The sequence below is a fragment of the Triticum dicoccoides genome, chromosome 5A (assembly GCF_002162155.2).
Source record: "Triticum dicoccoides isolate Atlit2015 ecotype Zavitan chromosome 5A, WEW_v2.0, whole genome shotgun sequence".
Taxonomy (NCBI): Eukaryota; Viridiplantae; Streptophyta; class Magnoliopsida; order Poales; family Poaceae; genus Triticum; species Triticum dicoccoides.
Window position 1 is genome coordinate 243,415,073 of NC_041388.1, and position 20,203 is coordinate 243,435,275.

Genomic DNA, 20,203 nt, shown 5'->3' on the forward strand with positions numbered 1-20,203 from the left:
TTGATACGCCTAGTTGATGTGAGACTATCTTCTCCCTTTTTTCTTCTCCACAACCACCATTCTATTCCACCTACAAGTGCTATGTCCATGGCTCACGCTCATGTATTGCGCGAAGATTTAAAAAGTTAGAGAATGTCAAAAGTATGAAACAATTGCTTGGCTTGTCATCGGGGTTGTGCATGATTTAAATATTTTATGTAGTGAAGATGGAGCATAGCCAGACTATATGATTTTGTAGGGATAACTTTCTTTGGCCATGTTATTTTGAGAAGACATAATTGCTTTGTTAGTATGCTTGAAGTATTATTATTTTTATGTCAATATTAAAATTTTGTATTGAATCTTTCAGATCTAAATATTCATACCACAATTAAGAAGAATTACATTAAAATTATGCCAAGTAGCACTCCGCATCAAAAATTCTGTTTTTATCATTTACCTACTCGAGGACGAGCAGGAATTAAGCTTGGGGATGCTTGATACGTCTCCAACGTATCTATAATTTTTGATTGCTCCATGCTATATTATCTACTGTTTTGGACATTATTGGGCTTTATTTTCCAATTTTATAATATTTTTGGGACTAACCTATTAACCGGAGGCCCAGCCCAGAACTGTTGTTTTTTGCCTATTTTAGGGTTCCGAAGAAAAGGAATATCAAACGGAGTCCAAACGGAATGAAACCTTCGGGAACGTGATTTTCTCAACGAACAAGACCCAGGAGACTTGGACCCTATGTTAAGACACAAAAGAGGAGGCCACGAGGTAGGGGGCGCGCCTGCCCCCCAGGCGCGCCCTCCACCCTCGTGGGCCCCCTGTTGCTCCACCGACGTACTCCTTCCTCCTATATATACCCACGTACCCCCAAATGATCAGATACAGAGCCAAAAACCTAATTCCACCACCGCAACTTTCTGTATCCACGAGATCCCATCTTGGGGCTTGTTCCGGAGCTCCGCCGAAGGGGGCACCGATCACGGAGGGCTTCTACATCAACACCATAGCCCCTCCGATGAAGTGTGAGTAGTTTACCTCAGACCTACGGGTCCATAGTTATTAGCTAGATGGCTTCTTCTCTCTTTTTGGATCTCAATACAATGTTCTCCCCCTCTCTTGTGGAGAACTATTCGATGTAATCTTCTTTTTGCGGTGTGTTTGTTGAGACCGATGAATTGTGGGTTTATGGTCAAGTATATCTATGAACAATATTTGAATCTTCTCTGAATTCTTTTATGTATGATTGGTTATCTTTGCAAGTCTCTTCGAATTATCAGTTTGGTTTGGCCTACTAGATTGATCTTTCTTGCAATGGGAGAAGTGCTTAGCTTTGGGTTCAATCTTGCGGTGTCCCTTCCCAGTGACAGTAGGGGCAGCAAGGCACGTATTGTATTGTTGCCATCGAGGATAACAAGATGGGGTTTTCATCATATTGCACGAGTCTATCCCTCTACATCATGTCATCTTGCTTAAGGCGTTGCTCTGTTTTTAACTTAATACTCTAGATGCATGTTGGATAGTGGTCGATGAGTGGAGTAATAGTAGTAGATGCAGGCAGGAGTCGGTCTACTTGTCTCGGACGTGATGCCTATATACATGATCATACCTAGATATTCTCATAATTATGCTCAATTATGTCAATTGCTCAACAGTAATTTGTTCACCCACCGTAGAATACTTATGCTCTCGAGAGAAGCCACTAGTGAAACCTATGGCCCCCGGGTCTATCTTTATCATATTAATCTCCTACTACTTAGTTATTTCCTTTGCTTTTTTACTTTGCCTTTATTTTACTTTGCATATTTATCACAAAAATACCAAAAATATTATCTTATCATATCTATCAGATCTCACTCTCATAAGTGGCAGTGTAGGGATTGACAACCCCTATTCGCATTGGTTGCGAGGATTTATTTGTTTTGTGCAGGTACGAGGGACTCGTGCGTAGCCTCCTACTGGATTGATACCTTAGTTCTCAAAACTGAGGGAAATACTTACGCTACTTTGCTGCATCATCCCTTCCTCTTCGGGGAAAACCAACGCAGTGCTCAAGAGGTAGCAGTGTGTAACGGTTAGATTTTGTGTGGAGGCTATATATACCCCTCCACCCACTCTTTATTCGTGGAGAGAGCCATTAGAACATGCCTACACTTCCAACATACATTTTCTGAGAGAGAACCACCTACACTTGTGTTGAGGTCAAGATATTCCATTCCAACCACATAAATCTTGATCTCTAGCCTTCCCCAAGTTGCTTTCCACTCAAATCATCTTTCCACCAAATCCTATCCTATGAGAGAGAGTTGAGTGTTGGGGAGACTATCATTTGAAGCACAAGAGCAAGGAGTTCATCATCAACACACCATTTGTTACCTCTTGAAGAGTGGTGTCTCCTAGATTGGTTAGGTGTCACTTGGGAGCCTCCGTCAAGATTGTGGAGTTGAACCAAGGAGTTTGTAAGGGAAAGGAGATCACCTACTTCGTGAAGATCTACCCTAGTGAGGCAAGTCCTTTGCGGGCAACGGCCATGGTGGGATAGACAAGGTTGCTTCTTCGTGGACCCTTCGTGGGTGGAGCCCTCCGTGGACTCGCGCAACCGTTACCCTTCGTGGGTTGAAGTCTCCATCAACGTGGATGTACGATAGCACCACCTATCAGAACCACGCCAAAAATCTCCGTGTCTACATTGTGTTTGCTCCCTCCAAACTCCTCCCTTTACCTTCATATGCAATTGTTTTACTTTCCGCTGCTATACTCTTAGAATTGCATGTGTAGGTTGTTTGCTTGACTTGTGCAAAGTTGCTAAAATTTGCCAAGAACTAAAATTGGGAAAAGACTAGATTTTTATTTGGTTAAGTAGTCTAATCACCCCCCTCTAGACATACTTTCGATCCTACAAGTGGTATCAGAGCTTTGGTTTCCATTTGCTTTGATTTTCATAGCTTTTGGTGGTCATAGCCTTGGTTTCACAATAAAGGAGAGTATGGTGTCTAGCAAGGGAAATTACCACCGTAGAGGTCCTTACTTTGATGGTACTAATTTTGCTAGTTGGAAGCATAAGTTGAAAATGCATATTCTTGGACATAACCCCACTGTTTGGGCTATTGTGTGTATTGGCTTGCAAGGTGAATTCTTTGATGGGAGAGAACCGGACCGTGAACCTACCACGAAAGAGTTGAAAATGTTGCAATACAATGCTCAAGCTTGTGATATTCTCTTCAACGGATTGTGCCCCAAAGAATTCAAAAAAATCAGCCGTTTTGAGAATGCAAAGGAAATTTGGGATACTTTGATTGATATGCACTAAGGTACCGAATCCGTTAAGGAATCCAAATTGGATGTGCTTCAAAGTCGACTTTACAAGTTCAAAATGAAGGATGGTGAAGGTGTCGCTGAAATGTACTCTAGGCTTGCTCTCATTACAAATGAGATTGCCGGCTTAGGAAGTGAAGAGATGACCGATAGGTTCATCATCAAGAAGATCCTAAGAGCCTTGGATGGAAAATATGATACCGTGTGCACATTGACCCAAATGATGCCCAACTACAAAGATCTCAAGCCAACGGAAGTCATTGGAATAATTGTTGCTCACGAGATGTCACTCAAGGATAAGGAAGAGCTCCACAACAAGTCAAGTGGTGCCTACAAAGCCTCATGTGATGCTCCCACATCATCAAATGAGAAGCAAACCTTCAATGAAGAATTGAGCCTAATGGTGAAGAACTTCAACAAGTTCTACAAGAGTAGAAGCAAGGAAATAAGTTCCAAGTCAAGGTCCTACAATGACAAAAGATCTTCTAGTCGTGAGCGTAACTGCTACAATTGTGGAAGACCCAGACACTATTCAAATGAGTGTACGACTCCTTACAAAAGAAGAGAAGATTCTCCCAAAAGAAGAAGTAGGAGAGAAGAATCACTGCCAAGAGAGAGAAGGAGTAGAGATGATCGTTATGAATGAAGACCCTCTCGGAGAAGCAAGGATTCAGAGAAAAAGGACAAATCATCAAAGAGCTACACAAAAAGAAGAAATCAAGCTCATGTTGGTGAATGGGTATCCGGCTCCGACTCCGACAATCACTCCGAAAGAAGCTATCACTCCGACACCGAATATACTCACGATGAAGGTGTTGCCGGTCTAGCACTTGTGTCAATCGACTCCTACGACATATTTGACTCACCAAGTGAAGGAATTGGAAGATGCTTCATGGCTAAAGGTCCAAAGGTAACACAACCCGAGTATGTTGATTTCAATAGTGATGAAGATGATTTGCTAGGAGATGATGATTTACTTGTTGACAACTCTAGTTATGAAAACTATGATGAACTTGCTATTAATCATAATAATAAAGATAAAACAAATGACGATGATAAGAAGAAGATTGAGCTCTAACTAAATAACTAAACACTCTTAAGTTAGCTCATGAAACTACCTTGGAAGATCATCCAGAACTTTTAAAGACTCATGAGAAGCTACGCTTTGAAAAACTCAACCTTGAGCAAGAGCATGAGTTCTTAAAAGCAATAAATGATGATCTTTGCAAGAAAAGTTCTTCTTACATTGCCAAGCATTTACTCTTGTCTACTTACATGCCGCAAGTTAAAACTAGCAACAAGAGTAAGAAGATTCTTCTTCTAGTAGTAACAACAATCATGCTAAATCCAATATTGTTGCTTCTAGTAGTTCTCTTGATTCCACTAATGATCCTCTTAGCCAAGTTACACTTGAGCAAGAAAACAACTTATTGAAGGGAATTATAGAGAAAGGTGTTTACAAGAGCCTTGCCGGGAGTAAGCAATTCGAGGAAATTGTACGCAAGCAAGGAATACACCGGAAGAATCAAGGTGTAGGTTTTGAACGAAAGTTCAATGCCAATGGAGTTGAGTGGGAAGAAGATCAATACCCCAAGACAAAGTTTATTCCTCAACAAGAGAAGTATGATCCTACTTATTTCCAAGGAACACAAGCTCAAGATGATCTTCCACCACAAGACCACAAGCTAAAAGGCAAGGACATGCTTCAAGAGGAGATTGATGCATTTGAAGAAGCACCTAAGGCCTTGGTCAAGTGGGTTCCCAAGACTACATCAAGTACGACTACAACTCCAAGGATTCCCATCAAGATGGTGTGGATCCCGAAGAAGAAGAACTAGAGAGTTCTTGAGGGTGACTCCGCCAACATACTTTACTCATATCATTTTGGCGAGGACAAGTGCAAACAACTTCCATATCTTGCACTTGTTCAAGGAGTCACAAACCCTCTTGTTAGTAAGACAAGGGACAAGGTAACCTAATGCTTTCATGGACATCATCCTATGTGAACATCACTCTATGTATATGGATATCCTTGTTTGTTCCTTGTGGGACTAACCCGTGTAGGTATTGAAAGTGCAACTCACTCCAAAGGATTGCTCCAAAAGATCTACATCAACATTGAGCATCTACATCTTCAACACCTACATGAAGTCATCATCGACAAAACCCAAGGTTAGTTCATCCCTCTTAGGGGGGATATCACATCTAGGGGGAGATTTACTCCAATCATTTGAGCTAAAGCAACTCTAATGGTGTGAACACAACAATGCTTTATGTAAAAGTGTGTAGGACCTAGAAGTAGATGTGTCTGGAGGGGGGTGATTAGACACATAATGCTAAAGTTGCAATTTTTAAGCTTTTTCGGTTTAAGTGGAGTTTAGGCACAATTTCAACACACACAATACATATCAAGCAAGCCTGCAAAGAGTATATGAGCAGCGGAATGTAAAGCATGCAACTTGCAAGAATGTATAGGGAAGGGTTTGGAGAGATCAAACGCAATTGGAGACACGGATGTTTTTCCCGTGGTTCGGATAGGTGGTGCTATCCTACATCCACGTTGATGGAGACTTCAACCCACGAAGGGTAACGGTTGCGCGAGTCCACACAGGGCTCCACCCAAGGGCAACGGTTGCGCGAGTCCACGAAGGCCTCCACCCACGAAGGGTCCACGAAGAAGCAACCACCCACAAAGGGTCCACGAAGAAGCAACCTTGTCTATCCCACCATGGCCATCGCCCACAAAGGACTTGCCTCACTAGCGGTAGATCTTCACGAAGTAGGCGATCTCCTTGCCCTTACAAACTCCTTGGTTCAACTCCACAATCTTGTCGGAGGCTCCCAAGTGACACCTAGCCAATCTAGGAGACACCACTCTCCAAGAAGTAACAAATGCTGTGTAGGTAATGAACCCCTTGCTCTTGTGCTTCAAATGATAGTCTCCCCAACACTCAACTCTCTCTCATAGGATTTGGATTTGGTGGAAAGAAGATTTGAGTGGAAAGCAACTTGGGAAGGCTAGAGATCAAGATTCATATGGTAGGAATGGAATGTCTTGATCTCAACACATGAGTAGGTGGTTCTCTCTCAGAACATATGAGTTGGAATGGTGTGTGTGTTCTGATGGCTCTCTCACTGAATGAGAAAGAGGTGGAGGGGTATATATAGCCTCCACACAAAATCCAACCATTACACGCAATTTACCAATCTCGTGGGACCGAATCAAAAAACTCGGTCTGACCGAAATAGTAAACCTAGTGACCGTTAGGAATTTCGGTGGGACTGACATGCAACTCGGTAGGACCGATTCGGTTAGGGTTTGGGCATAACGTAATCTCGGTGAGACCGATTACACAAACTCGGTGAGACCGAATTTGGTAATTAGCTAACCAGAGAGTTGGTCAGGCAAACTCGGTGGGACCGATTTGCTCTTTCGGTGAGACCGAGTGGAACTCGGTGAGACCGAAAAGTTACAAAGGGGAAACACTGAGTTTACATTGCAATCTCGGTGGGACCGATTGCATATCTCGGTGGGACCGAGAATATTGCAATAGATAACAGAGAGTTTGCAATCCCATCTCGGTGAGACCGAGATCCTTATCGGTAGAACCGAATTGCTAGGGTTTGGCAGTGGCTAATGACAAGTGAAACTCGGTGGCGCCGGATAGGAAGAATCGGTAGGACCGAGTTTGGCTTAGAGTTTAGGTCATATGTGGATATGGGAAAGTAGTTGAGGGTTTTGGAGCATATCACTAAGCACATGAAGCAAGAGGCTCATTAAGCAACACCTCATCCCTCCTTAATAGTATTGTCTTTTCCTATGGACTCAATGTGATCTTGGATCACTAAAATATAAAATGAAGAGTCTTGAGCTTGAAGCTTTAGCCAATCCTTTGTCCTTAGCATCTTGAAGGAGATCCCACAACCTTTAGTCTGTACCACTCCATTGTTGAACTTACCTGAAACATGCTAGAGAGAAATGTTAGTCCAACAAGAGATATGTTGTCATCAATTATCAAAACCACCTAGGGAGCACTTGTGCTTTCAATCTCCCCCTTTTTGGTAATTGATGGCAACATACATCAAAGCTTTAGATAAAGATATAAAGAACAGCAAGTAAAGCTTTGGAAGGACATGTAACGAGCATAGGCTCCCCCTACATGTATGCACTCATGTAAATATGAAATATAGAGACATGTGAGAGCTTAGCCATGACAGATTAGGCAATGTGTTACATGCATCTTGGCCATATGCATCAGAGCAAAAGATTATCAAGGAAAATACCTTCATGCTCATGAGTCCTTCTTGTAAACAGTATGTACATAAGCAAGAATTCCTCATACTCATGATTTTGATGCATATACTTACCTTGTGGTCTTGAGTTGGCTTAGGATGGAATGAACCTGCACAAACAAGGTTAGATAACACAGGTACATCCACTAGCCAGAGCAAACAAAAGAAACCACAAGAATACCAAGACTGGGATGACATGTAGAGAGTGAGTACAAGGTACCATATTGAATTCAACATGTCCCCAAGAATAAAGATATGCAATGAATTTGACTGATTTCTTTTTCTTAGGTGTCTTGCTCCCCCTGAATCGTACATGGGATATTGGGAGAAGATAGGAAACAAAAAATCAGAGCTGAAAATATGAATAGAACTTAACTCAAATGAGTTCATATGAACATGTCTTTCCCCCAAAAAGACATGTGGCATCTCTCCTCTTGAACATCAAGCATCTGGGATCCTTGAGTATTCTCTCCCCCTTGGAGATTTCTTTCTCCCCCTTAATATATGGGATCCTTGAGTATTCTCTCCCCCTTAGTACTTTCTTTTGATGTGATCTCTCTCTCCCTGATGATAAGCTTTGATGTGATCTCTCTCTCCCCCTTTGACATCAATTTCCAAGAAGGGCTTTCTGGGATCCATCGTATAGGTTTGGTCCTTGAGATTCAGTACAAAGCAGGGAATAAAACTGTGATGCTTGTAGAGGACAAGATTCATTGAGTGGAGCTGGATCAGAAGAAATATAGAATATGTGGCAAACTGTTTTTCCTGTTGCGAAATCGGTGGCACCGAGTGGCATGTTTCGGTAGTACCGAAGGGATTCGGTTGGACCGAAAATGGCATTCGGTGAAACCGAGTTCATCACAGAGAAAAACACTTGTAACCTCAGCTCACTAGTCAAGTAAGATCTCACAAAGATTTGCAATGAATTTGCTGAAGGATTTGCAAGGAATTTGATGCGGAAATATGCAGAAAAAGAACGAAAGGGAAAAGAGTGGAAGTTTCTAGATGAAGTTTTTTTTTGTTTGAGAGAGAAGGAAACAAATATGCAAGGAACAAATGCAATAACTCAGAAAAGGACACAAGAGAACTTCATCTAGAATTGGGTGGTGACATAGTCACCTATGTTAGAGTATATTGACTTAGGAGTCAAGTGAGAACACTTGATCATAGGTCATACTCATCGTTTAAGCTCAAAATGGGGTTACCATTTTTCGTTTAAGCATCTTGATGTATTCACATCTTGTTGAGTTGCTTTGACTCATGTCTTGGAGTAAAGCTTCTCTAAGATGGAATAACATACCTTGGGTGGTGATGTGGTTCTTGCTCATGTAGTTGAACTTATGTGGGTGCTCAAGATTGATGTAGTTCATCAAGAGTTGGGAATACCACTTGGAGTTTGAGTTCATCTACCTACATGGGTTAGTTCTTGCAAGAAGAGCACTTGTGTATCCAAAAATGACAATCATGAGGCTTAACATAGAATTTGTCAAAGGATATGTTTGAATGGTTTCGTGCTTCCTTGTCTTTAACCACCATTGTGTAGAGTCTTGGTGAAGTAGAGATTGCTCAAGATGTGAGTGAGTCGCAATCTCATGGAATTAGATTCAACCAAGCACCTACATGGGTTAGACAACATGCAAGGTGCAAATATATCCAAGACATAAGATAGTTATCATAAGAGATACATCATGGATTAGTCATAAGCTCATGTCTTGCATGGATCCCATGGAGTTTCTACTCCAAGTTCGAAGCATCAATGATGTTCAATTCTCCTCTCAGCCTGCAAAACACTTTCTCATCAAGCGGTTTAGTGAATATATCCGCTAATTGCTTATCGGTGCGAACATGCTTAAGATTGATGTCACCCTTAGCAACATGATCTCGAATGAAATGATGACGAACTTCAATATGCTTAGTTCGAGAATGTTGTACAGGATTATGACCAATTTTGATAGCACTTTCATTGTCACAAAGCAGTGGAACATGTTTCACATAAATCCCATAATCTTTAAGAGTTTGGGTCATCCAAAGTAATTGAGCACAACATGAACCAGCGGCAATGTATTCTGCTTCGGCGGTGGATAAGGATACCGAGTTTTGTTTCTTGGAAGACCAAGACACAAGAGATCTACCAAGAAATTGACAAGTACCCGAAGTGGACTTTCTATTAACCTTGTCTCCGGCATAATCCGAGTCGGAATAGCCAACAAGATCAAAGGAAGACCTCTTAGGATACCAAATGCCAAAATTTGGTGTATGGATTAAATATCTCACTATCCTTTTCACAGCCTTAAGATGACAATCTTTAGGAGCAGCTTGATATCGTGCACACATGCACACACTTAGCATTATATCGGGACGTGAAGCACATAGGTATAACAATGAACCAATCATAGAGCGATAAACTTTTTGATCAACAGGTTCACCATCTTTGGTCAGATCATTATGTCCACTAGTAGGCATGGGTGTAGACATACCTTTGCATTCTTGCATATTGAACTTCTTGAATAAGTCCTTGGTGTACTTTGTTTGAGAGACAAATGTACCTTCCTTAGTTTGCTTGATTTGCAAACCGAGAAAGAATTTGAGTTCACTCATCATAGACATCTCAAACTTCTCTGACATTAGCTTTCCAAACTTTTCACTAAAGAGAGGGTTAGTTGAACCAAATATGATGTCATCAACATAAATTTTGCATACAAATAGTTCTCCATTAACCCTTTTAGTAAAAAGAGTAGAATCAATTTTACCAATTTCAAAACCACTTGTAGTAAGGAACTTGGTCAAGCATTTATACCATGCTCTAGGAGCTTGTTTAAGACCATAAAGAGCTTTGTGAAGTTTGTAAACATGATTTGGTTTCTTAGGATTGACAAAGCCGGGAGGTTGTTTGACATAAACTTCCTCCTCTATTTCTCCATTTAGAAAAGCACTTTTAATATCCATTTGGTACAAGGTGATATTATGGTGATTAGCATAGGCAAGTAAGATGCGAATGGACTCAAGTCTAGCAACGGGAGCATACGTCTCACTATAGTCCATACCTTCGACTTGTGTGTATCCTTGGGCGACGAGACATGCTTTGTTGCGGACCACTTGTCCATCTTCATCTTGCTTGTTGCGAAACACCCATTTGGTACCAATGATGTTGTGGTTGTTGTCGGGCTTCTCAACCAATGTCCAAACTTGGTTTCTCTCAAAATTATGTAGCTCTTCATGCATAGCGTTTATCCAATCCGGATCTTCCAATGCTTCTTCAACCTTCATTGGTTCAATGCTAGAGATGAATGAATAGTTTTCACAAAAGTTAGCTAAACGAGTTCTTGAGCGAGTGATTCTCCCGGTTTGTATATCATTGAGGATTTGCTCGACTGGATGATCTTTGGCAATTCTTGCTCGAACTCGTGAGAGCTTTTGCTTGGGTCTTCGTTGAACATCTTCTTCATCTTGTTCTTCTTCTTGGCCTTCTTCATTGTTGACGTCGTCGTTCTCTTGTCGTGGTGGAGAAGGAGGTTGTTGATGTTCATCTTGACGTACTTCCTTGTTTTCTTCATCTTGGTGTGTCCCACTTGTGGATGCTTCCTTGTCGATTCTTGGTTCACCTTGTTGTGAAGTAGAAGCTTCCACTTGGACGGATGAAGTACTCTCCTTCACCTCCGTTGGACGAATTTTCCCAATGGACAAGTCTTGAATTGCTTCCGAAGGGTCTTTGTCTCCTACATCAATTGGCAATTGCTCTACTTGCGAGCCATTAGATTCATCAAACTTCACATCTACCGTCTATCCAACCTTTCGGGTGAAATTGTTGTAGACACGGTAAGTGTGAGAGTTTGAGCCATAACTAAGTAGAAAACCTTCATGAGATTTAGGAGCAAATTTTGAACGACGATGCTTATCAAGAATGTAGCACTTTGAGCCGAATACTCGAAAGTATCCAAATTGAGGCTTGTTACCGGTGAGGAGCTCGTATGCCGTCTTGCCGAGTAGCTTGTGAAGATATAAGCGATTTGTTGCATGACAAGCTGTCTCAACCGCTTCTGCCCAAAAGTGCTTTGGCGTCTTGTATTCATCAAGCATCATTCTTGCCATTACGATGAGCGTCCGGTTCTTCCTCTCAACAACTCCATTTTGTTGAGGTGTGTACGTAGCCGAGAACTCGCGTGAAATCCCTTCTTCGTCAAGAAAGGTGTCCACATTTGCGTTCTTGAACTCCGTTCCGTTGTCACTCCGAACCTTCTTGATCTTCACATCAAACTGATTTTGGGCCTTCCTAGCGAAGTTTCTGAAGATCTTCTGGACCTGCGACTTGTCATTAAGAAAGAACACCCACGTAAATCTTGAAAAATCATCAACTATAACTAGACCAAAAGAATTTCCACCGAGACTCTTGTAGGCGTTGGGACCAAAAAGATCCATGTGAAGCAGCTCGAGTGGCCTCCTTGTGGTCATGATGTTCTTCACGGGATGTCTTCCTCCAACCTGTTTACCTGCTTGACAAGCACTGCAAAGTCTATCCTTATCAAATATGACATCGTTAACTCCAAGGATATGATTTCCTTTAATAAGCTTGTCAAGGTTTCTCATGCCAACATGACCTAGTCGTCTATGCCACAACCAACCTTTTGAGGATTTAGCAACAAAGCAAGTTTTAGGTTGTGCCTTTTTAGAGAAATCGACAATGTAAAGATCACCTCTACGCATACCAGTAAAGACCATTTTATGATTGTCTCGACGAAATACTTGGCAATCTACCTCAGTAAATAGGACATTCAAACCGAAATCAGCAAGTCTAGATACTGAAAGTAAGTTGTAGCCAAGAGATTCAACGAGCATGACATTTTGAATGGAACTATCATGTGAGATGGCCACCTTACCAAGGCCAACCACTTTACCCTTTGAATTATCACCAAAGGTGACATATTTTCGAGGGCCGTTGTTTTCAGCAAGTTCACGGAACATCTCTTCATCTCCGGTCATATGATCAGTGCATCCACTATCAAGGACCCATTCCTTTCCTCCTGATTCATATCCCCGAAGATTTGCCATAAGACCAAAATGTCTCATTGCATTATCAAGATCGGAGTCACTATCATCATCATCATAATATTCATGTTCATCATGATCTTGTGACTCATCATTTCCTAGAGAGGGTAATTCATTAGATAAATGATCAAAGTGGTTACTTTTATGAATTCTTATAGCTTTGAGTATGATATCATTAATGATTCCAACATCTCCTTTAGCATATTTAAGATTTGCAAGTTCAAGAAGACATTTGCCAAAACTAGGATCACTAGAGTTCATCTTACTCCAGGCAATAGATTTATGGAGAATTTCATCCAAAGTTTTCAAGAAGTGATTGGGAAACCGTTCCCCAAGAAATTTCCATATAGTATAGGCGCAATTTTGAGTAGGCAAACTAGCAATCAAATCTTTGGGCAATCCTCTAATGATGAGCTCAATAGTTCTAAGATTGTGACTCATGTCAATATCTTCATCTAGGGTAGGATGCAAGGGATCAATATGGGGTGCACAAGGGCTAGCAATATACTTGTTCAAATGATATTGATTGAAGATTACAAGCATCTCATTTTTCCACTCATGAAAATACTTTCCATCAAGAATAGGCACTCTATGTCTAAGACTCCCTAGAGTAGACACATCCATCTTCCTCCAATGGTGATTAAACCAAGGCAATGGAGACCAAAGCTCTGATACCACTTGTAGGACCTAGAAGTAGATGTGTCTAGAGGGGGGTGATTAGACACATAATGCTAAAGTTGCAATTTTTAAGCTTTTCGGTTTAAGTGGAGTTTAGGCACAATTTCAACACATACAATACATATCAAGCAAGCCTGCAAAGAGTATATGAGCAGCGGAATGTAAAGCATGCAACTTGCAAGAATGTATAGGGAAGGGTTTGGAGAGATCAAACGCAATTGGAGACACATATATTTTTCCCGTGGTTCGGATAGGTGGTGCTATCCTACATCCACGTTGATGGAGACTTCAACCCACGAAGGGTAACGGTTGCGTGAGTCCACACAGGGCTCCACCCAAGGGAAACGGTTGTGCGAGTCCACGAAGGCCTCCACCCACGAAGGGTCCACGAAGAAGCAACCACCCACAAAGGGTCCACGAAGAAGCAACCTTGTCTATCCCACCATGGCCATCGCCCACGAAGGACTTGCCTCACTAGCGGTAGATCTTCACGAAGTAGGCGATCTCCTTGCCCTTACAAACTCCTTGGTTCAACTCCACAATCTTGTCGGAGGCTCCCAAGTGACACCTAGCCAATCTAGGAGACACCACTCTCCAAGAAGTAACAAATGGTGTGTAGGTAATGAACCCCTTGCTCTTGTGCTTCAAATGATAGTCTCCCCAACACTCAACTCTCTCTCATAGGATTTGGATTTGGTGGAAAGAAGATTTGAGTGGAAAGCAACTTGGGAAGGCTAGAGATCAAGATTCATATGGTAGGAATGGAATGTCTTGATCTCAACACATGAGTAGGTGGTTCTCTCTCAGAACATATGAGTTGGAATGGTGTGTGTGTTCTGATGGCTCTCTCACTGAATGAGAAAGAGGTGGAGGGGTATATATAGCCTCCACACAAAATCCAACCGTTACACACAATTTACCAATCTCGGTGGGACCGAATCAGAAAACTCGGTCTGACCGAAATAGTAAACCTAGTGACCGTTAGGAATTTCCGTGGGACTGACATGCAACTCGGTAGGACCGATTCGGTTAGGGTTTGGGCATAACGTAATCTCGGTGAGACCGATTACACAAACTCGGTGAGACCGAATTTGGTAATTAGCTAACCAGAGAGTTGGTCAGGCAAACTCGGTGGGACCGATTTGCTCTTTCGGTGAGACCGAGTGGAACTCGGTGAGACCGAAAAGTTACAAAGGGGAAACACTGAGTTTACATTGCAATCTCGGTGGGACCGATTGCATATCTCGGTGGGACCGAGAATATTGCAATAGATAACAGAGAGTTTGCAAATCCCATCTCGGTGAGACCGAGATCCTTATCGGTAGAACCGAATTGCTAGGGTTTGGCAGTGGCTAATGACAAGTGAAACTCGGTGGCGCCGGATAGGAAGAATCGGTAGGACCGAGTTTGGCTTAGAGTTTAGGTCATATGTGGATATGGGAAAGTAGTTGAGGGTTTTGGAGCATATCACTAAGCACATGAAGCAAGAGGCTCATTAAGCAACACCTCATCCCTCCTTAATAGTATTGTCTTTTCCTATGGACTCAATGTGATCTTGGATCACTAAAATATAAAATGAAGAGTCTTGAGCTTGAAGCTTTAGCCAATCCTTTATCCTTAGCATCTTGAAGGAGTTCCCACAACCTTTAGTCCGTGCCACTCCATTGTTGAACTTACCTGAAACATGCTAGAGAGAAATGTTAGTCCAACAAGAGATATGTTGTCATCAATTATCAAAACCACCTAGGGAGCACTTGTGCTTTCAAAGTGGCAACCCCACTTGTGCTTAAACGATGAGTATGACCTACGATCAAATGTTCTCATTTGACTCCTAAGTCAATATACTCATATATAGATGACCTAGTCATCGCCAAATTGCTTGATAGATGCTAGAGTGATTGTGCATGCTTTGTCACATATTTCATTTGCCATCTTATTGTGTGAGCATGTTGGATGCATATTTTACTCATTCGAGGACATCCATTTGTTGCTTTGATTGTTTGGTTTTTTCTCTTTTGCCAAATGGATGGACAAGAATGCCTAAGAACTCCCTCTAGCTATCTATGCTTTCCTCGTCTCAAACTCTATTCATGCTACATCACAAAGTTTGATCAAGTCAGATTCGAACCACTCTGTGTGAGGAGCACTCGGAGTCCCCGATGCGTCATAGACTTAAACTTCCAAAACCTCTTTGTGCATTTCGGTATGACTGAGTCATCCATTTCAGTCACACCGAGATCACTAAGTTGATCTAGGTTTTCAATCTCGGTGCAACCGATTAGAACCTTTCGGTCACACTGAGTTGCAGTAACCGCTTGCAGTTTTGCATCTCGGTGCTACCGAGTTGTTCCACTCGGTCACACCGACAGGATCAGGTTATATATACTGACGGGTCAAATTTTGGAAAAAATTCTGAAACCCTTCACCCGCGCATAACCTGCTCTGCTTCTTCGGGTCTATGGATCATCCTCTTGCCGCCAGCGACCTCCCGCCGCTGGTCTCCGCCGCCGTCAACGGCAATCTGCTCCGTCGTTGCCGCTGTAGCGAACACTCGCTGCTCTAGGGTAAGTGTTCGACCCCTTGTGCTTTCTTTTTCACTCCGATTCCTAGCACAAGGACAATGTCATGTTTCTTGCCACGATTGAGATTGATTCATCCAGGTAAAACTCCCTTAGGTCTATATTGATTTGAAAATTTTAGGGTTAACTCTCGCATAACTCTTCTCGGACCGACCGAACTGTAGAAATCAGTCTCACCGATTCGGCCTTGGCCATTGCACATGCGCTTTTCGGTCTGACCGAAACGTGCAAATCGGTGTGACCGAGTTCAAGATTCTGTGAAACCCTAGCAATCTCGGTGCCACCGAACGGTGACTCGGCCCTACCGAGTTCACTAGTTTAGGTTCCAAGTGTTGCTTCGGTATCACCGAGTTTGTCAATTCGGTAGCTCCAAGATCACTTCTGTAGAGAACTAAAACTAAGCTTTTTTGACTCGGTTATTTTGCAAAACCTCTTTACTTTGTGATGCTCATCTACTCTACCTCATCTACAACCTATTCACAGGGTCTGCTGACAGTTTGCCTGCAAGATGTCTGATCAAAGTGACAGCCAGAACAAGTCTAAAGAGAAGGTTCAGATGAGTGAGGGCACTAGTCCCTCCAGCTCTTCCAATGATGGAAGCAGGAGCACTCCAAGCAACTTACCTAAGGCAGAAACCAGATCCCGGAAGAACAAAACCTCAGAATCTGAGGATGAGGATTATGTGGCCATTGAGGATGAGGTCACTTCAAGGAAAAAGGTGCTAAAAAAGGAGTATGGCACAGCTGCTACAGTTAAGCTAGGGATGCATAAGAAGGCACCAGCAAAGAGAATTCCTATGTCTAAGGCCAGAGCATCCACTGCTGAAACCTCCAAGCCAACTGAAGAGGCAGTTGGAGAAGGGAATAAAAGGAAGGAAAGGGTCAAGAAGACCACTGCCAGAGTGCTTGGCAGATCATCCATAATGAGAGGTTTAGATGAAGAGGAAGAGGATGCTGCACCAGCTCCTCAGTCTCAAAAACTTATGGGAGATGCAATCAAGTCAGGGGCGGCTCCATCTAAGCCCAAATCTGCTCCCAAACTGCTGCTCGGAAACCCCCAAAACCAAAGAGGAACACCAGGAGTATACCGGCTGAGGAAAAGAACAAGGCCCCAGTGCCTGAAGCTGCTGAAGAAGAGGAAGATGACTCACTTGTTTTGAGAAAGCTGAAGCCCAAGATCCCTGATCACAATGATGCACATCCTGTTGCAGAAAACATGAAAATCAGGAAGGATTCAGGACTGAGATTATGGAGACAGTCTGATTCATATGCTGTCAGGAGGAGAACTGTTGTGGATTACATGTTTCACACTAAGGAACAGCAAGACTTCTATGAGACAATTCTGCTTGACAAGAAGCCCATAGTGTGTGACATGAGATGGGTTGACTGGGAGTACATCAAGGAGAATGAAGATCACTATCCAGGTGTATATGACAGCTTCAAAGCATGTGGAGTCGATACATTTGTTGCCCAGAAGCTCACCAAGTGGAATGATGAGCTGATCATGCAGTTTTACTCCACTGCCCACTTCTACCCAGATGGGAAGATCATTTGGATGTCTGAAGGTACAAGGTACCAATCTACTATTGAAGAATGGGCTCAGTTGATCAATGCCCCAGAAGAAAGTGTGGATGACTTGGATGTTTATGCTGAAAAGAAGAAAGACCATAACTCTATGGCCAACATGTACAAGGAGATCCCAGCTGATGCATTGGATACTCATAAGTTTGGATCTGTCCACTTCTTGTTGTCTGGTCTGCCTACCATCAACTGGATCCTAAGGCACACATTGCTACCCAAGTCAGGTGATCATAAGATGATCAGAGGACATGCTATCAATTTGCTTCATTTGTTTGATGTGCCTCAAAAGTTCAAAGACATGAGTCTGATTGTGGAGACATTCAAAAGGACAGTAGCTGATCAGAAGAGAAGTTGTGGGTATGCCTAAAAAATTCAGGAGCTCATCAACTCCAAGATGGGCACAGGCAAATATCTATTGGATAAGGAGCACCTGCCCATATACCCTGAATTTGAAGATAACATTGTTGTCATGAATGAAAATGAACCATCATCAGCTCAAGCACATGAGAAGAGAGAAGGCAAGGGCATAGAAAGCTGCAAAGATGCCAACTGTTGAAGAGGCATCTCAAGTATTCTTGAAGACCAAGCAAGATCAGCTTGGATATCTGATCCAATCCACCTTGAGGATTGAGAAGGGCTTAGCCGCCCTAACTCAAAACCAGGAGAGTTTGGAGAGGATCATTGAGCAGAAATTCTATGATCTTGATGTCAAGGTAACTGAGATCCAAACTGCAGTTGAGAAGCTTGAAGAGGAAGTGGAGGAGAAGAAGGGCAAGTCAACTACAGATGCTTTTGCTAGAGTGCCCCGAAGCCAGAGGTCTGCTGCAGTGCCAATCACAGATTCTAGAGCTACAGCATCAGCTCCAGCAGGTACAGCCTCAGTGCCACCAGCTCCAGCAGCCACTCCACCAGCTCCATCTACATCAACAAAAGCTTTCATCCTTGGAGTCATCTCCACACCTCCTACCGAAGATCAAGCCTGAGAGTCGTTTAGCACTATGCATTTTTGAACTTTTTGGTAACTTGTTGCCGAAGGGGGAGAAAAATGTATAGATCATAGGCTTCGAGAGAGTGTTGCTTTTTATCTCTCTTGCTATTTTGGCTGAACTACTTTATTGCGTACTTGTGTGAGATACTTGTTTGATCATGTGTTTGATCCTATGCTACCCTTAGTGCTTGTTGGATGATATTATCTCTTATATCCCTATATGATCATTCACTTGCTTGGTGATGAGTGCATGTTTTTAACTTCTATCATTTTGAGCGTTCCACCAAGATGTATGTGACATAGAAGAGTAACCCATGATCCTAATCGATTGTGCATTTGCATTCAAAAGCAAATTTTAAATAATGCACAAAGTTAGGGGGAGCTCTTGCTTATCACATACCTCTCAAAGCGACGATGTTTTTCAATCTTATTATCTTTTGTCGAAGCTTTGATCTATATGTTGTCATCAATTACCAAAAAGAGGGAGATTTAAAATGCAACTATCCCTGGGTGGTTTTGGTAATTCCTAACAACATATAGCTCATTGAGCTAATGCTACTTCAAGATAAGCATTTCAGGAAAGCTCAATGATTGGCATGGCATGGATGAGAAATGTGAACCCCTCAAAATGCTAAGGACAAATGATTGGCTCAAGCTCAAAGCTTAGGACTCTACATTTTTTCATTTTAAGTGATCCAAGATCACATTGAGTCCATAGGAAAAGCCAATACTATCAAGAGGGGGTGAGGTGTTGCTTAATGAGTTTCTTTCTCAAAGTGCTTAGTGATATGCTCCAAAAACCCTCAACTACTTTCTCACATCCACATATGTCCCAAACCAAAAGTCAAACTCGGCCCCACCGAAACTGTCTATCCGGAGCCACCGAGTTTAGTTGACATAGCCACTATCAGAAACCCTAGTCTTTTCGGTCTTACCGATAGGGATCTCAGTCTCACTGAGATGGGATTGTAATCTCTCTATTTCCCTTTGTAACGTTTCGGTCAAACCGAGATGAGCGATTAGTCCCACCGAGATTGCGATCCAAACTCTTTGTTTCCCTTTCGTAATGTTTCGGTACAACCGAGATAAGCGAATTGGTCTCACCTAGTTTGCCTAACCAACTCTCTGTTTGTATATTACCAAATCCGGTCCCACCGAGTTTGTGTAATCGGTCTCACCGAGATTACGTTATGCCCTAACCCTAACGAAATTGGTCTCACCGAGTTGACATGTTGGTCCCACCGAAAATCCTAACGGTCACATTATGAACTAAATTGGTCCGACCGAGTTTCACGATTCGATCCCGCTGAGTTTGCTAAATTGTGTGTAACGGTTAGATTTTGTGTGGAGGCTATATATACCCCTCCACCCACTCTTCATTCGTGGAGAGAGCCATCAGAACATGCCTACACTTCCAACATACATTTTCTGAGAGAGAACCACCTACACTTGTGTTGAGGTCAAGATATTCCATTCCAACCACATAAATCTTGATCTCTAGCCTTCCCCAAGTTGCTTTCCACTCAAATCATCTTTCCACCAAATCCTATCCTATGAGAGAGAGTTGAGTGTTGGGGAGACTATCATTTGAAGCACAAGAGCAAGGAGTTCATCATCAACACACCATTTGTTACCTCTTGGAGAGTGGTGTCTCCCGGATTGGTTAGGTGTCACTTGGGAGCCTCCGTCAAGATTGTGGAGTTGAACCAAGGAGTTTGTAAGGGCAAGGAGAT